Source organism: Rattus norvegicus, chromosome 7 (assembly GCF_036323735.1).
Source record: "Rattus norvegicus strain BN/NHsdMcwi chromosome 7, GRCr8, whole genome shotgun sequence".
In the NCBI taxonomy this organism is placed as follows: Eukaryota; Metazoa; Chordata; class Mammalia; order Rodentia; family Muridae; genus Rattus; species Rattus norvegicus.
This window is the reverse complement of record NC_086025.1, coordinates 130,562,129-130,578,670: the sequence shown is the minus strand read 5'-3', so window position 1 is coordinate 130,578,670 and position 16,542 is coordinate 130,562,129. Positions and strand designations below refer to the sequence as shown.

Below are 16,542 nucleotides of genomic sequence, written 5' to 3'. Positions count from 1 at the left end.
AGGCGGCTCTGTTGAACTAAGAGAACTTCTAGAGAGAGCATGGCCTTGTACGACAGCACTGAAACCACAAAGAGAGCCATGATGGCCATTTCAAACGTCCTGTGCTGGACCCAAACACATGATACTGGACGCAGCAGAGCCAAGCTACCAAATTTATTTTCTTTTCAAAAGCAATGAATCCCATTTCCTGAGATGTCTAGAATAAAGTGCATTGGAATAGGTGGGATTTCATGACTTAAAAAAGCTTCAGATTATATATGCACAGCTTGGGGCATGGACCAAGCCATTTCACAATAGCTTAGGAAAAAAGTCATGTGGGATGTTCTCATTCTATTATCTATGTATCATTTAATTATCTATCTATCTATCTATCTATCTATCTATCTATCTATCTCTCTCTCTCTATCTATTTATCTATCTACCTACCTATCTATCTATCTATCATCTATCTATCTATTATCTATGTATCATCTAATTATCTATCTATCCATATCTATCTATCTATCTATCTATCTATCTATCTATTTACCTACCTATCTATCTATTATCTATCTATCTATCTATTCTGTCTGTCATGCATGTAGGTATGTGTGTGTGCACATGCATGTGTGCATTTGTGTGTGTGTGTGTGTGTGTGCCGTGCGCACGCACTGATGTCCTCACTTGCAGATTCTAAGGCTAGAGTAAGATGCCTGGTGCCTTTCCCTGTCGCTCTCTGCTTCACTGTCCTGAGACTGGACAGGAACTGGAAGCCCACTACTTTGGCTATGTTAGCTGGTTGGTGAGCTCTCTGGGTACGTGTGTCTCTGCTCTTCAATACTGGGAAGATGGGAAATCAAGAACATATCTGTCTTTTTACACAGGGACATTGGGTTGTGAGGCTTGCATAGCATGGGAATCATTTTCCTGGTATGTACTTTTTTATATAGTTTTTTATATAGTTTCCTTTAAAAATATTTATTTATTATGTATATATAATACAGCTTTCTGCTCGCAGGCCAGAAGAGGGCATCAGACCTCATTATAAATGGTTGTGAGCCTCCCTGTGGTTGCTGGGAATTGAGTTCAGGACGTTTGGAAGAGCAGTCAGTGTTCTTAACCTCTAAGTCATCTCTCCAGCCCCTAGTATCTACTCATAAGAGACTTGTTTTTCCTTTTTTGTTCAGGAAACCTAAATATGCATTTAATTCTTCCCTTCAAGAATTTTGATATGTCTTAAAAATGAACTGTGTTATTTTAATAAGTTTTACACACAAAAACATTCACTATGAAGTCAAATTCTGGGTAAGTCACAAGACTACTTTATCAAACTTTATTTTGGTTCTTGAGAAAAGATGGTTTTATTATTTTTAAAAACCTTGAACAGGGTTGGAGAGATGGCTCAGTGGTTAAGACTGAGCTCTTCCAGAGGTCCTGAGTTCAATTCCCAGCAATCACATGGTGGCTCACAACCATCTGTAATATGATCTTGGTGCTCTCTTCTGGCATATAGGCATATATTCAGGCAGAACACTGTATACATTATAAATAAATAAACCTTAAAAATATTGAAATTGTTCATCAAGGACTATATAGTGTGCTGGGGACAGTCCTCAGTGAGGAGTGCTGGCCTAGATGCCTGAAGTCCGCGGGGTGATCCCTAGCACCCCGTAAACCATGTATGCTGTGGGGCATGTACTTGCAACCCTACTCCTGGAAGTGGAGGCAGAAGGACCGTAAGTTCAAGGTCACACTCAACTGCAGTGGGTGTTAAAGCTCAGTGAACAAGGCAGCTTGTGACAGGGAGGGGAGGGAATGTAGAGACCATGGCTTTGAGCTGTGAAAACATCACTTTTGTAGCTGAAGAGATGCTTTGGAGGTTAGGAATGCTTGTGACAGACTCACGAGAACCTGCATTCTATTCCCAGGACACACAGAACAAGCTGGCCATCCAGGGCCTGCCTGTAACCTCAGCTTTGATGGGAGCAGAGTTGGGGATTGCAGACACGTCCTGGTTTCCACTCTAGCCAAGAAACAGGAGCCCCAGGTCCAGGGAGAGATCCGATCTCAAAGGAACAGGCAAAGAATGACAGAGGTGGAACACTTGGTGCCCTCTTCCAGCCTTTTGTACAGGTGTGCATACTTGTGAACATGTGTGCAGATAACACACACACACCCATACACACACACATACACACACACACACCACATACATACACTTACACACACATACACACATACACACACTTACATACACACACATACATACACACATACACATACACACACATACACACATATACACACACAAATACACACATATATACACACATACACACATACAAACTCACACGCACACACATACATACACACACCACACACACACACCACACACACACCATACACACACACATATACACACATACACACACATACACACATATACACACTCACACACATCTTTAAAAACAAAATCATCTGTTTTGCTTTGCTGCTCGATTTGAGAAGCCTCTGCCGACAGGAGCCCCTTTGGCTGATGCCCTCACCTAGCGTCTAGGAGATGTCCACTCGTATGTGGTCCCTGGGTTGTATCTCTGGAACAGTATAAAAAGAAAGGCAATAAAGCTTCAGCTCGTCTGGACAAACAGGAGATGAGAGTTAAAAATAGCTCCTAGACAGTGGTGATTACTCAGCGGGAGATTCAATATTGATTGAGGGTTGATACACGATTGTTGCTGGAACCTGGGGAGTAAAAGAAACCTTTAGGAAAAACACTTAAAATATGAAATAAAAGCGAGATGAGACTCCTTTGACTTATTTTCAAAGACATAATTTCACCACAGAGTGTGTTTCTAAGGTCTGGAGCTCATTGTTGTGACTATTTAATGCTGGACACTCAGAAAAGCAAGGAGACCTTATCTTAGCTGGATAGAGAGAGAATTCCTGCTTACATTTAACTGATGCACCTCCTGAGAGAATGGAGAAGTGGGATAGGGCAGCAGTGGGAATCTCAGACTGTTATCTGAGGCACATTACAAATGCACATTCAGCTACAAGCTCCGTAGTTCAAGGTCTGCCCTGAAGGCACCAGAGATCTGCAGTGAGCAGAGATGAATGGGAGGGAATGGTATTTTAGGGAGAGCAAGGCTTCGGAGACTTGGAATCCTTAATTTCCATGTCAGGTTTAACTTAGGCATGGAATGCAGTCGAGCTACTGTGAGTCAAAAGCGCTGTCTGCTGATACCTTTCCCAGCTTGCTGGGAACTAACCGAACCTGGTTCTCTTAACCACTGAAGCATCTCTCCAGCACTTGGAAACCAATTTCAAATTCAAGTCCTGGGCCTTGGAGATTAATGACTGGTGGTTATAGCCTAAGAGTTAGTGTGGTTTCCTATCAGGAGGGTGAGTTCAGTCTCCTTCCCTCTCACTTTCTTCCTCCTCCTCCTATTCATCTTCTTCCCTTTCTTCTTCTTCCTCCTTCTCCTCCTCCTCCTCCTCCTCCTCCTCCTCCTCCTCCTCCTCCTCCTCCTCATGGTTGTCCTCCTGATGGTCCACTGCTTTCTCTCTCTGATCTTTTGCCAAGGGTCAATGCAACACAAACTCCTTGCTAGATACCCACCCTTTCACCTGGAATATTGTAGGTTCTAGAACTGTGAGCTAACACATGTCTGTCCATCATAAATAGCATGGCCTATGCTGTTCTCTTAGAACACGCAGAACACACGAAGACAAAAGCATGGTTCTGGTGCTCATGTTACAGGTGAACTTCGGGTATGGGTGTGATTTGCCCCGTAAACTCTTTCACTGATATAGCAGTGAGACTGGCGTTTAAATGTAAGAAGCTGGGCTGCTAGTGAAGACTACATTTCTGACAAAGGTGCTATGCTACTTCCTAAAGAGTAAGTTGAAACAGTTCCCCCCATAAGCACTGTTTTATAGCTCAGTACACTAGTTGGGATAACAATATAGAGTACTCTACCCCATATAGTTTTTTTTTTTTTTTTTTTTTTTGCTTCTTTTTTTCAGAGCTGGGGACCGAACCCAGGGCCTTGCGCTTCCTAGGCAAGCGCTCTACCACTGAGCTAAATCCCCAACCCCTACCCCATATAGTTTTAACTGCCACTTGTTAGCTGGGCAGCTAAAAGCAAAAGGTATCAATTGTCATCGGACTACTTTCTTGTTCAGAACTGTCCTTTTCCACTTCTACAATTTAAAATCATTTCCCATCATTTCTACGCATTCGGTTTTAGCTATAGCAGGGGTTAATGCATAGTTACTTCTGTGGAGGTCTTATGAGCATCAGCACATCTGAGCAAAAGGTTCTTTGGTTCCAAAATAATGTATTAGGAACCCCAAGCGTGGATTTAAAGAGACTCACAGATCCACATGGCACATGAAAGCATAGATGGAAATAGCACAGAATCTACCTGTAACTCAATTTACCAGGTGAATCTAATGAAGACTTGGCATGTGTTATAGGGAGCTTAACAAAGGTGACCACTCACACACAGTTTATAGCCAATTGAAAGTCTTTATCCCAGATGGCTAGGAATACGGCATAGGGCTTTTAAAGACAAAAACTACATCCTGGCATCTCACTCCACAGCTGCAGCAGGAGCTTTTGTGCAAGCAAGCAGTTTAACAGAAGCTAAGATAAGCAGTTAGTTGAAGGGTAGGTTCTGTATAAGCAGTCAGTTTAACAAAAGCTGAGATAAGCTAGCTGGGACTTCTGGACCTTAGGTTGGACCTTAGGTTCCTAGAATAGAGCTGGGTAATTTCCCACAGAGCTTCTCACCAAGGAGGTAAAGTCTAAAATGGTCTCAACAAGAATTCAACATGGAAGAACCTCTGCATTGTCATACACGCTTCAAGGGCTTTGTATATTAGAAAGAGCTATATAATTTATACATTTATTGTTATTATTTTACTAAATCAAATCTTCAGAAATGAGAAGCTTACAGGAGAATAATTAGCATGACAACTTTGAGGATCCTTTTGAATACAGGTGACTGAGGATGGTCTAACCACTCCATTTGTATAACCAGCTGCTTGCTTGAGTCACTTAGAGAGCACAGTGTATCTAAAACAGAGGGGCATTTAAATTTCTGATCAAATCATTTAGTTAGTTTTGAGACAGGGCCTCTTGTAGTCCTGGATAGTCTTAAATTGCTTCTGGAGTTAGGAATAACCTTCTGCCTCAACCTCCCAAGTGCTGGGATTATAGACTTGGTTTTTAATCTTTGGGTTTTTTTTTGTTGTTGTTGTTTTGTTTTTCATTTTGTTTTGTTTTTTTGATTACAGACTTTTTGAGTCCCAATTTCTGTCTCTAGTCTATACACACATATTTGGATGTTGCTACAACAGGCTAATTTACTGTGAGTGTAAACTGTAGGCCAAGATATTCCTCTAACACAAAAAATGTAAAAACTGAGCATCTAAGCAAATGGTTCCCGAGAGGCCTCATTACTGTTGCAGAGCAGCTGGGAGGAAGGGAACAAGACACTTGAGCAAAGTCTCTGTCCTCACCACTGTTCTGGCCCCATCTCCCGCCCCCTTCTCTCCATCTTTAGTGACTACAGCCACAAATCCAGGCATCATTAATATTTCATTGCCACAAATCGTGTTCTGTAACTGTCTCCCTGTGACCTTTATCTTCCTTTGTTCACAGAGATGAGTAGAAAGCTGAGCCTCTCCCTAGCCTAATGGGGGAAGAAAAAATAACCCAGAATGCTGTTCTTAGCAATGAAATTAGAAAATAGTCTTCTGTCTGCCGCTCTTTACACTTGAGACCAGGCTGTTCCTTCTAACGCTGGTGGACAGTATTTGCTGTACTTACTAAACATTGACTGTGGATGGAAGAGAATTCTTTAAGAGCATTTAGAGCCTGACAAGAAGATCCTGGTGGATCTGACCAAAATGAACTAATCAAGTCTTTTCCATGCAAGAGAGAAAAAGTCAGAGATCCAAGAAGGTTCATTTATACCATGTTCTCGGAAGAGACCCTCAGAAATTTTCCTCTCTCCCCTGTTTGATAGACAAACCAGGATATAGATAAGCCCAGATCATTGTGACCTCCACCTGTTCTAACTTCCACTGTGCACCAGTCCACCTTCCTCTGTGGGATCCCAGGGCCTTGGGTTCTTCACATGCGAAGCTCTACAAAGGTGCTGAGAGGCATTGTCTGAGCCCAGTCTTCTCTAACCCCACAACTCTATGCTATGACAACTCTTGACATCCTTTCTTGTTTTTTAAAGACAGAGACTTGCTGTAGTGGCTATTCCTGGTTGTCATCTTGACTGTGTCTGGAATGAACTACAATCCAGAATTGGAAGGCTCACCTGTGATCCTGATCTTGAGGCTGGGAGATACAAGTTTCTGACTTGGATCTTGGCATGGAGATCTTGAGGCAAAGTGGCTACGAATCCCAGGAGACTAAGGCAAAGAGATCTCTGAGGTTAAGGTTAGCCTGAGACAAAGCAAGTCCCAGATCCAGGCGTGGCGGCACACACCTTTAATTTGGGCCACACCTTCTGCTGGAGACCTACATAAGGGCATTGGAAGAAGGAAGACTCACTCTTCTTTGCTTGTTTGCATTTACTTGCCATCACATCTGTTGGAGTCCACTAGCCTTGTGGGCCTGAGCAACTACTAGTTCCTTGGACTTCCCATTCACAGCCGACCATTGTTGGGGGGTTGGACTACAGACTGTAAGTCGCCAAAACAAATTTTCTTATTATCTAGAGACTATCCATAAGTTCTATGACTCTCACCCTGACTTGCTGTCTGGAACGCTGGCTGACTTTCCTGGAAGTCATGATCCTCCTGCCTCAGGCCCACCCCTTACTGCAGCAGGACAACCACACTCAACAAAGACACCACCTATTGGATGCTCTTTCCCCAGGAGGATCGCCATCCCTGCCCTGCTCCATCAGCCATTTTTCAGATGCTTCTTCAACCTGTTCCTTTTCTTTCAGTTCTCTTACGTGCTGTAAGTCATTCAGCCATCTCCTTGCCCTGTCCTGTGGAAACTTCATCCAGGTTCTTTGGCAAGCTCTTGGCCCTGCAGAGAAGAGCTCTTCCACTGTCTACTAAGGCTCTGTAAGTCCACTCTGTAAGTCAGACTGAGACTGGGTGCAGAGGACCTGACAGGTAAACTTTAAGGCATATTTGGGGGATGGTACAGAGAAAACTCAGCTGAAGACTTTCTGTGAGGAAATTGCCACTCCTCATCCTTCCTTCTTTTCCATTTCTATTTGGGAAATAGAGCTGAGATCCTAAGTTGCCCCAAGATGGAGGAAAGGTATTTCAGTGCTACGTGTAGCCATTCTGGTGACAGACTCTCCAGGGACCTTCACAGGCAGTAAATGCTGAGATGTCTGTCTGTCTGTTGTAGGGACCTCCAAGTTGACGCCAGACATCCCAAGACCAAGTTCTTATCACAAAGATTTATTTGTTCCAGAGGGACAAAGGGCAGGGAATAAGAACAAAGACAAGAAATAGAGGACGAAGGAGAAGGGGAAGGTAACAAGGGGGGGTGGGGAGAAAGGGGAAAGGGACATTTACTGCCTCTGGATATGAAGGAGACAGACAGAGCACATGGGCAGTCGGAATAGATCGTGGTTTGTAAAGGCCAAAGGGAAACCCATGTAGGATCAGTTGATTTGTTTTGATTGGACATGCTAATTAGGTGAGCCAATGGGGGCTTTGACTGCTGGACTTTAGTACTTTGACACCTGTACCTTGGTGGTCACCCTCAGCACGAAGTGGTCAAATCAGGGAAAGGATCTTGGGTACTAGCTTTAGGAATGTAATGGTTTTTAGCAAGGCAGGGGGAATAGGGTAAAAGGTCAAAACCTGTCTTCAATGTTGGCTGTACTGGGGCCTGTTACAACCCCTTTACCTGTGAGCATGGATAGACTGGGAGGGGCTAGAACATCATGTCTTAGGGCTCAAAGTGTCAGGGCCTGAGACATTTTGCGGCCTCAAGGGAAGGAGGGAAACAGACCCACCTCCTCCAGGAGGCCACCAAGTCTTGGTATTTGTAATGCTGTAAGTGCTCTCTCTTCCTCACCCCAGCTCCTCCCCACCCCCAGACAGACAGATTCATGCAGCCTGTTCCCTGGAGATCAGTGAACACCCAGGAAATCACCCACACCTTGGAGTCCTGCTTGTTAACTTTCATGCTGCTTGCTGGTGTTTAAAGAACTATTTTCCAACGTAATGAAAAAAGAGTCATTTCCACCCCTGTTTGAGTGTTGATTAAACTTGCTGGCTCATTTTATACTGCATATGCATCGAGGCTGGCTATCTGCCTCGTTTTCTGTTTTTCCAGATGTGCGTACATAAAACTGGACTGTACTCATGATTTAAGACAAGGCTCTAAAGTGGCAAAGCAGGACAGTAGAGGAGATGAGAAATAATCAGGAGGAACCATGTTCTAGGCAGACGGCTCTCTCTTTAGGAGCACAGAGATAGATGGCTCTCACTTAGGTCTACAGTAGGAACAGATCGCAGCTTGCGAATATCTGCTAAGTTCTTATGGTATGGTGTTTTTGAAGCTAGCTATGAAACATCTGGATTATAGATCTAAGCACAGGAGATAACCATAGATCAGTGCTCTTTCTGCTGAAGTCTCTTGAGGTACAGAAAAAGCCTTCCTAAAAAAATACACGCCAAACCCAAAACAATAACAGCAGCAGCAACAAACCTGTTAGACTTTTTTCCTTATCCCAGCACACATGGCAAGATGGCGGATGGTACAAATTTCCAAGAAGAGCACGTCTTGCAGCTGATGACATCTTCAAAGCTGAACTGATGACTTTCTCCCTCAGGAGCTGGAGTTGAAGTCCGGATTACACCCACAGAACAGAAATCACTATTTTAGTCACCAGAACACAGGGTCCTGGGATCAGGGTTGACTGCAGTAGTCAGGAGGAGGTTTAGCTTCCCTGAGAGCAGCACAGGGGCTTATGCAGAAAGGTGGCTTCGAGAGGTCCCTGTGCCATGTTAGAAACCCCTAAGAGGGCTTCTGAAAGGCCTACCACGCTGTGCCAAGGTTCACTGTGGAGAGAGGGGCCACGGGCTGCGAGGTTGTGGTGTCTGGGAAGCGCCGAGGACAGAGTCCATGAAGTTTGCGGATGGTGCACAGTAGAGACCTATTAACCACGATGTTGACAGTTCCGTGCTCCTCAGATAGGGTGTGTTGGGCATTGAAGTGAAGACCAAACTGTCCTGGGACCCAAGTGGTAAGGCTGACCCCACAAAGCCCCTGCCTGATTACGTGAGCATTGTGGAACATTGTGGATGAAATCTTGTGCACCTCCCCTATCTCGCAACAGAAGGGTGGGAAGTCAGAGCCACAGGCCATGCCTTTGCCAGTGCCTACAGCACAATGGAGTCTTGACAGGCTGGATGCTGGATGTTGTTGTATTAAGACATTTAATACAATCCCGCATAAAGGAAAAGAAAAAAAAAGAGACTCTTTCCTAGATATAGCCATCTGGGTCCCAAAATAGTGGGAGGCAGGTCAGAAAGAGACATAAAACTGGGCATTAAAAATTTACCAGGATTCTGTTTTCCTAAAGAAAAACCTAAATACACCATCTCTTGTAGAATTAAACATGATGGAATCGAGAAGGAGGGAAGCCCAACGTCAGGATGTCAGAAGAAGAGAACAGAGAACAGTTCAGAGCTATATACACGGCAAGAGCATTGTCCTGGTGGTGAGGGCAGAGGCTGCTATGTTGGGGAACCTTGCAATTAAGGTTGCAGTCCTCCCTGACCAGATAGATGGCTTTCCAAGTTTGGCGCAAAATGGGGAACTCACTCAATAAGGCTTCCCTGTCTCTGCCTGTGTTGTCTGGAGAATGTCACTGAACATAGGTGACCGGCCTTATCTGAAAAGTCAATTTGTACAGAACTCTCTGAAAGACCGCATAACTCACGTCCCATTTTGGCTTCCCCCAACATGATAGTTAGGTGCGGTACTACAACCAATCAGCCGTTCCCAATGGCTTAACCAATTAGCATTTCCACCCATACCCCTAAAAGAGCCCTTATAAAGAAACGACAAAGTAGACTTGTCTGGTGGCAATGGTCTCCAGAGGTCATTCTGTTCATACTTAAGAGTCTTCCTAATCCTGCTCTCTGCCTCTGCCCCCTTTGTCTCCGCAGGCTGGTGAGCAAAGGCCTCTGGGAAGAAAGGGGCGGGGCTACACCAGTCTCTTCTCTGGGTATTGCCATTACAGTCAGCAGTAAAAAAAGTGAGACGCCCCTGGGTTCAGTCCCCAGCTCCGGAAAAAAGAGAAAAGAAAAGAAAACAAAAAGTGAGAAGCTACACATCAGACTGTTCTCCCTCTCTTTGCCTCAATAGGAAATTCATCTGTTCAATTCAGTATAACACTTATTGTCTGTGAGAACACGTACTTCTGTTCCGGTGAGCATATACATTTAATAAGTTTGAATGATACTTGGGTCGCGAGAGATGGCTCAGCAGTTAGGTTTGGTGTTCTTGGTTCCTGGAGCCCACATCTCCATTATAACTCCAGGTCCAGGGGCTCCGAGTGCTTCTTCTGATCTCTGATGGTCCCTGCACACATGTGGTTCACAGATATATACTCAGGCATGTACATATGACATACATGAATACATACAATTGAATGATAAAATTTTCTGTGTAACTTTCTTTATGAATGCCCCAACCTTAAGACCATCGACATCAGCACACACGTTCCATGATGTATCTTATACATACACATTGCTATTATTACACTATGGTTGAGATACAGTGTGCCCCACAAACCACAGTATAATACCCTATACAATGCTACACCCCACTCTACTACACTACACCGGACTGTAGTGTACAACCACATACTATGTTACCCTATACAACCACATACTATATTACCCTATACAACCACATACTATATTACCCTATACAACAACATACTATATTACCCTATACAATCACATACTATATTACCCTATACAATCACATACTATATTACCCTATACAACCACATACTATATTACCCTATACAATCACATACTATATTACCCTATACAATCACATACTATATTACCCTATACAACCACATACTATATTACCCTTTACAACCCTATACCACACTACACTGCACCACACTATACCATACTAAACCACACTGTACCACATTGTACATGATATCACTCCATCCTAGATAATACTACACTCTACAGAAGAGCCATAGAGTCATTGGGCTATTCCTTTATTAAGGGGCCACTTAATGTTTTTCCAATTTCGCTCTTATATATCTTAAACATGCCTCCTTGTACCACAACATAATATACTATATTATACAGTAGTGGGGGATAGCATAACATAATATACATATATATATTCCAAAATTACTCAAGTTGGTAATGTTGAGACAAAAGACATGTGTCATTTTTGGGTCCTATTGGCTGCTTCTGAGAACACACGGGTTTAAATTTTACTAATCCGATGGATCAAAAATCACACATCATTGCTTTAACTTCTTTCTTGACGCTTAATGTGCCTGGGCATTGTCGTCTACGTGCTTGGCGACATGTTTGCCTCTCTTTCTGTGCACTGCCTCCTTGTATTTTTGTCTCTTTTCATCCGAAATTGTTTGCATTCCCTCCTACTTCTAGAAAACAATCCTTTTCTGTGCCAGAAATCAATCTTTTATCTATTATTAATACGCTTACGGGTCTTCTCTGTGCATCACCCACTTGAAATAATCTCCTTTCCCCCCAACCTGTTTGTCATATCAATGTTTTAATTTTGAGTTAGCCAGCTTCGTAATTCTTTCTCATGACTTTTAAACCTCGGTAGGGACCCGCTCATCCAAGGTCACGTGTGTATTTTCCTTTGTATGTTTGTGAATACAGTTACATACTCAGATAGCTTACCTTTAAATCTCCAGTTTAACTCGCGTTTATTTTATAACAAGTATTAGATAATGATAATTGCACTTCTTTAAAAATTATTTACTTTGTCTATTATGTGCATGTGTGTGTACCCGTGTGAGCTCATATACACCAAGTGTGTGCAGGAGCTTGTGAAGGCCAGTAGGGGGAGCTGGATACCTGGAGCTTGAGTTCTGATGGTGAGCCCAGGTGTGGGTATGGGAACTGAACCAGGGCCCTGTGTAAGCGCAGTAATCATGTTTAACTACTGAGCCACCATCTCATCACTGTTTACCAGGGGATGTTCAGGTAACTTAGCTCTGTTTATTAAACAATGCCCACCCATTGGAAGGACACGCTTAGCATCTCTAGATTTTACCCTGTTACTTATCCGATCCTGTTCTAATGCTGTTCTGCTTAAGTTATTGGACCTCATATTACAGCTGGATATTGGAAATGGGAGACTTGAGGTTAGGTTTTTAATTCCGAAATTTTTCCGATTATCACTCTGCCTGTGCCCTTCTATATGAATTTTAATTAAATCTTGCCATATTACATAAAACAATCCTTTGGGAGATTTTATTAGGATTGGATTGAATTTACAGGTTAATTTTTGAAGGCTCAAATGTTTCCAAAGATTGAGTCTAATGCTCTTCAGCTGCATTTTGTAAGTGTACCTAAAGGAGTCTTGTACAATTTGATAACTTCGTGTGAGACATTTTATGATTTTGTTTCTGTTGTGGATGGCATAATCTTAATTACCGTTTTTTTTGTAGGTGTGAAACAAAAATACTCATGAAATCTTTTAGTTTAATCTATTTTTGTGTGTGAGGGCACACACATATGTGTGTGTGCATGTGTGTGCATGCATGTGTGTGTGCATGTGTGTGTGTGTGTGGTGTGTATGTACACCCCTGTGACTCACACAAAGAAGGATGTCTGGTGTTCTGATACATCGCTATCTACTGATTTCCTATTGGACCTGGAGCTAGTCTACCAGACAGCAAGCCTCAGGCATCCCTGTCTTACCCCCCCGCCCCCAGGATTATGAAAACATGCCTGGCTTCCTTATGTGGGTCTGGGAATTTGAGGTCAGCCCTTGCACATTATGGTCTCTTAGCCATCTCACCAACCCTCAAATCTTTTTATAACAAATGATTTATGTCAAGAATTTTTACTCCTTTCAATGCCAAGACTAAGTCTAGAGTGAAGAGAAATGCATGCAGTGTTCACGCACCAGGAGAAGTCTACCTTCCCCTGTGTGTCTTCCCCCAGCTAGCCCCACTCTTTCACCTCTGGCTTCTGCTACTCTTGCCTTTGTTCCGAGAGAGTTCCATCTCTAAATAAAACAAGGCCAGATACACATTAATCTCGAATGCTCTAGCTCTAACTATAGATAGACTTACGAGAAAACCAATAAATATGTATTAGAATGTTTTGTGCAACGTTCACAGTTATTATAAAGTATATAGAGCACATAAAACATTTCCACTGCTCTCAAGAGCTGACAGAAGCTGCATATTCTAGAAGGCCAGGGGCTGATCTCAGTAATTCAACGATAACTCCTACTCAGAATGAGCACCAGTGTCAGAAAGACCTATTATATTATTTAATCCTTATAAATCCCCCAGGCAGGGAGGATTAACATTATCTCTAGAAATGAATTCCCTTGTACATTAAAAGTATATAACGTAATAAGTCTGCCTTGGTCCTCTATTTCTGTGAGAGATCCTTTAAACCCTAAGAATCTCCCCAGGTGATGACAATATATTTATTATCTACTGTGTATCTTTCACAGCACACTTGGCAGCTTATTTGAAGGATGTGACAAGATCATAGATGCTTATGCTAATGAGATGTCTCAGTGTGGGAGTTGGCCCCGAGAGGGGATTAGATGGCTGGGGTTTAGAGCCAGGAGATTTCCGCTAAACCTCCAGGGCAAGGAGAAGGATAATCAGTTCAGTTATGCGGCCTGCGATCCGGTCAATCACGCCCATGCAGTGAACCTCAATGAAAATTCTGCATACTAAAGTTTGGGTGAAGTTTTCTAGTCGCTGAGACTCTTTGAGTCTTGCTACTCCCCATGTTGTGGAGGAGGCAGCACCACCTGGAGGAGAGGGATGGGCGGCTTCATGTCTGGGGCCTTGCTAGAGCTTACGCTCTATGTCTCCCACCTTGGCCAGGTCTGACTTATATATAATAAAACTGTAGTTGTAAGTACCAGGTTGTCCTGGGTTTGGTGAGTCATTCTAGTGAATGACTGAACGTGTGTGTGTGGGGGTCATGGGAACCCTGTAATTATAGCCAGTTCATGAGAAGTGAAGGTAGCATTGAGGTTCCCAAACTTGAGACTGTGTCCAAAAAGAGGGGGAGGGTGTCTTATAACTTTGAACTTATGACCTCTGAACTTATGACCTTTGAACTTATGACCTTTGAACTTACGACCTTATGAACTATGCCTTTGACTTAGGCGTTTGGCAGGGGTGGTTGGTATTACAGTCATGGTAAGACATTCACAAAGGCAGTAACCAGACCCAGAGTTCATCTTCCTGAGGTTTCTTATACTTTGCATGTAGATACCACAGTCTGGTCTCCGTATCCGGAGGATGGCGAGGATGGCCGAGGGGAAAACTCACTGTACAGTTCCAGTCAGTCTAGACTCAGGAGCGACATTTACTTTCTGCTTGTCATCAGAGATCTAACACAAGGCTAGCCAGAGTGGTGATTTGGATTTAAAAAAAAAAAAAACCCATCAGGGAAAGAAAAAAAAAACCGCTTGGGCAAAGGCTATGTGAGCCTTGGAAGCCAGATTGATTTTGAGCCTTAATTAATAGGCGGCTGGGTACGGACTCTAAGAGAGCACCAGCAAGATGCTGAAATGGGTCAGCCACTGGGTCAGGAAACCATGGGTCTCTCCATTTCATTTCTGTAAGGCCGTGTCCAATCCCCTTTGAAAAAATAACTTACTTTTACTTCATGTATGTTACTATTTTGCTTGCATGTTTATCTGTAGGAGGGTGTCAGACCCCCTGGAATAAGTTGATAGTTGTCAACTGTCATGTGGGTTCTGGGAATCGAACCCAGGTCTATCTGGAAGGACAACCAGTACTCTTAACCACTAAGCCATCTCTCCAGTCTCTCACTCATCTTTTCTTAAGCTGATAGTTCCATTGAGGAGTGACCTACAAGGACCTACACTCCTTACTCCAGGATACAGGCATGTCCCCACTGTGCACGGCAGTCCTTCCAACAGCAAAATACTTAACCAGGGCTCTTTCTCTACTCACAGAGTGCCAAACATTCTAGTGGCCCAAAATACAGTTCTAGGAAGAGAATTCTGAAGGGATGACTAAGGAATTCTTAGCCACTGGATATTTGAGCTTCCGAGCAGCTTTGGAAAACTAGCGAATTCACTAGGGGCTGAAAGGGCCCGGGTGCTTGGTCAGATGGGTGCTCAGAGCAAAGCCTGAGCTTTGTCTACAGCTGGAGCAGTGGGTGTAATCCCTTCGGAAACTGGAAGGGGCCAGAGATGGCCTTTGCCTCTTGCTTTGAGGAGGGTGTTTAATGGGACACCTAGAGTTGTAGTGAGCATTAATGAGGGAAAATCTCCATAGGTGGAAGCCATATTGGCATCTCAGAGTTCCTGGAGCAAATCCCCACAAATGGATTCCTTTTTAAGACCAAAAGAACCTTCTGTAAGGCTTCTGGATGGTGGAGAACAGCAGGCCACACTTTTCTTGGCTCTTGGGAAAACCATTTTAACAGTTGCAACCCTCCCCCACCTCACGCCTCTCCCCGTCCCATCATGCCCCCCATATGTGTTGTCCCCCAGCCCCATCCTGCTTTGAGGTCTAAGTCCAAGAGGGCCTCACATAGAATTCCTTAACCAATTCTATCTATAAAGACCCAAATTCCAAATACGGTCACGCCCCGAGGCTGCTGGTTCTAGAGCAGCCACCGACACAGGTTTGACTCCTTTATTTTCCTACTGTTTTCTTTTATGAGTCTCAGTTCCCTCATTGGAAGCTGCGGTTGATGGCGACGCCCTAATGTTCTCACTGGACTGTGAGGATCAAATGAGGTAATTAATGTGAAAATGCTTAATAAGCTATTAGGAGACTGAAGGGACACATGAAACTGGCGCTTGATGGCTAGTGGTACGAGATACTGTGCTATGGTTCCACAGCTTGACACTGACTAGGTGCCGGAGAGAGGTGGAAGGTCCTATGTGGAAGTCACTGCGCTGCCACAGGTGGATAACCGGTCGCCCTGTGTATGGCCATCCTTTCATCCTTTTATTTCCCCTAGGAGAGGAATGTGAGCTGAGAGATGTGTGGGCTCCAATTATGTCAAGGGTGACACCTAAAAGCGAGAGACTGCACCGGTCCATAAAACCAGGAATGGTCGCCCTGTGCTTTCTTTGCTTTGTGGTGTATTCTAGGACGCCATTTTTTGTGGGATACTCAAATCCTTAGAAATGTCAACTGCACTCAGGGGTGTTTTGAATAATAAGATTGCTTCAGCAGCTTGGCAGTCACGTCAGGATATCAGGTTCAGGTTATGCAGACGTGTCAGAGGAAGAAACTCCACCCGTGTGGATGAAAACTAAGATACAGCGTCACCAGGACGGCTCCTCTGACGGCCAGCCGA

General features: G+C 43.7%; 1 pseudogene; it reads left to right on the top strand.

The window, feature by feature from the left end:
* Window positions 1-8,725: 8,725 nt before the first annotated feature.
* On the top strand, window positions 8,726-10,852 carry Rps3-ps3 (ribosomal protein S3, pseudogene 3; annotated as a pseudogene).
* Window positions 10,853-16,542: the final 5,690 nt, after the last annotated feature.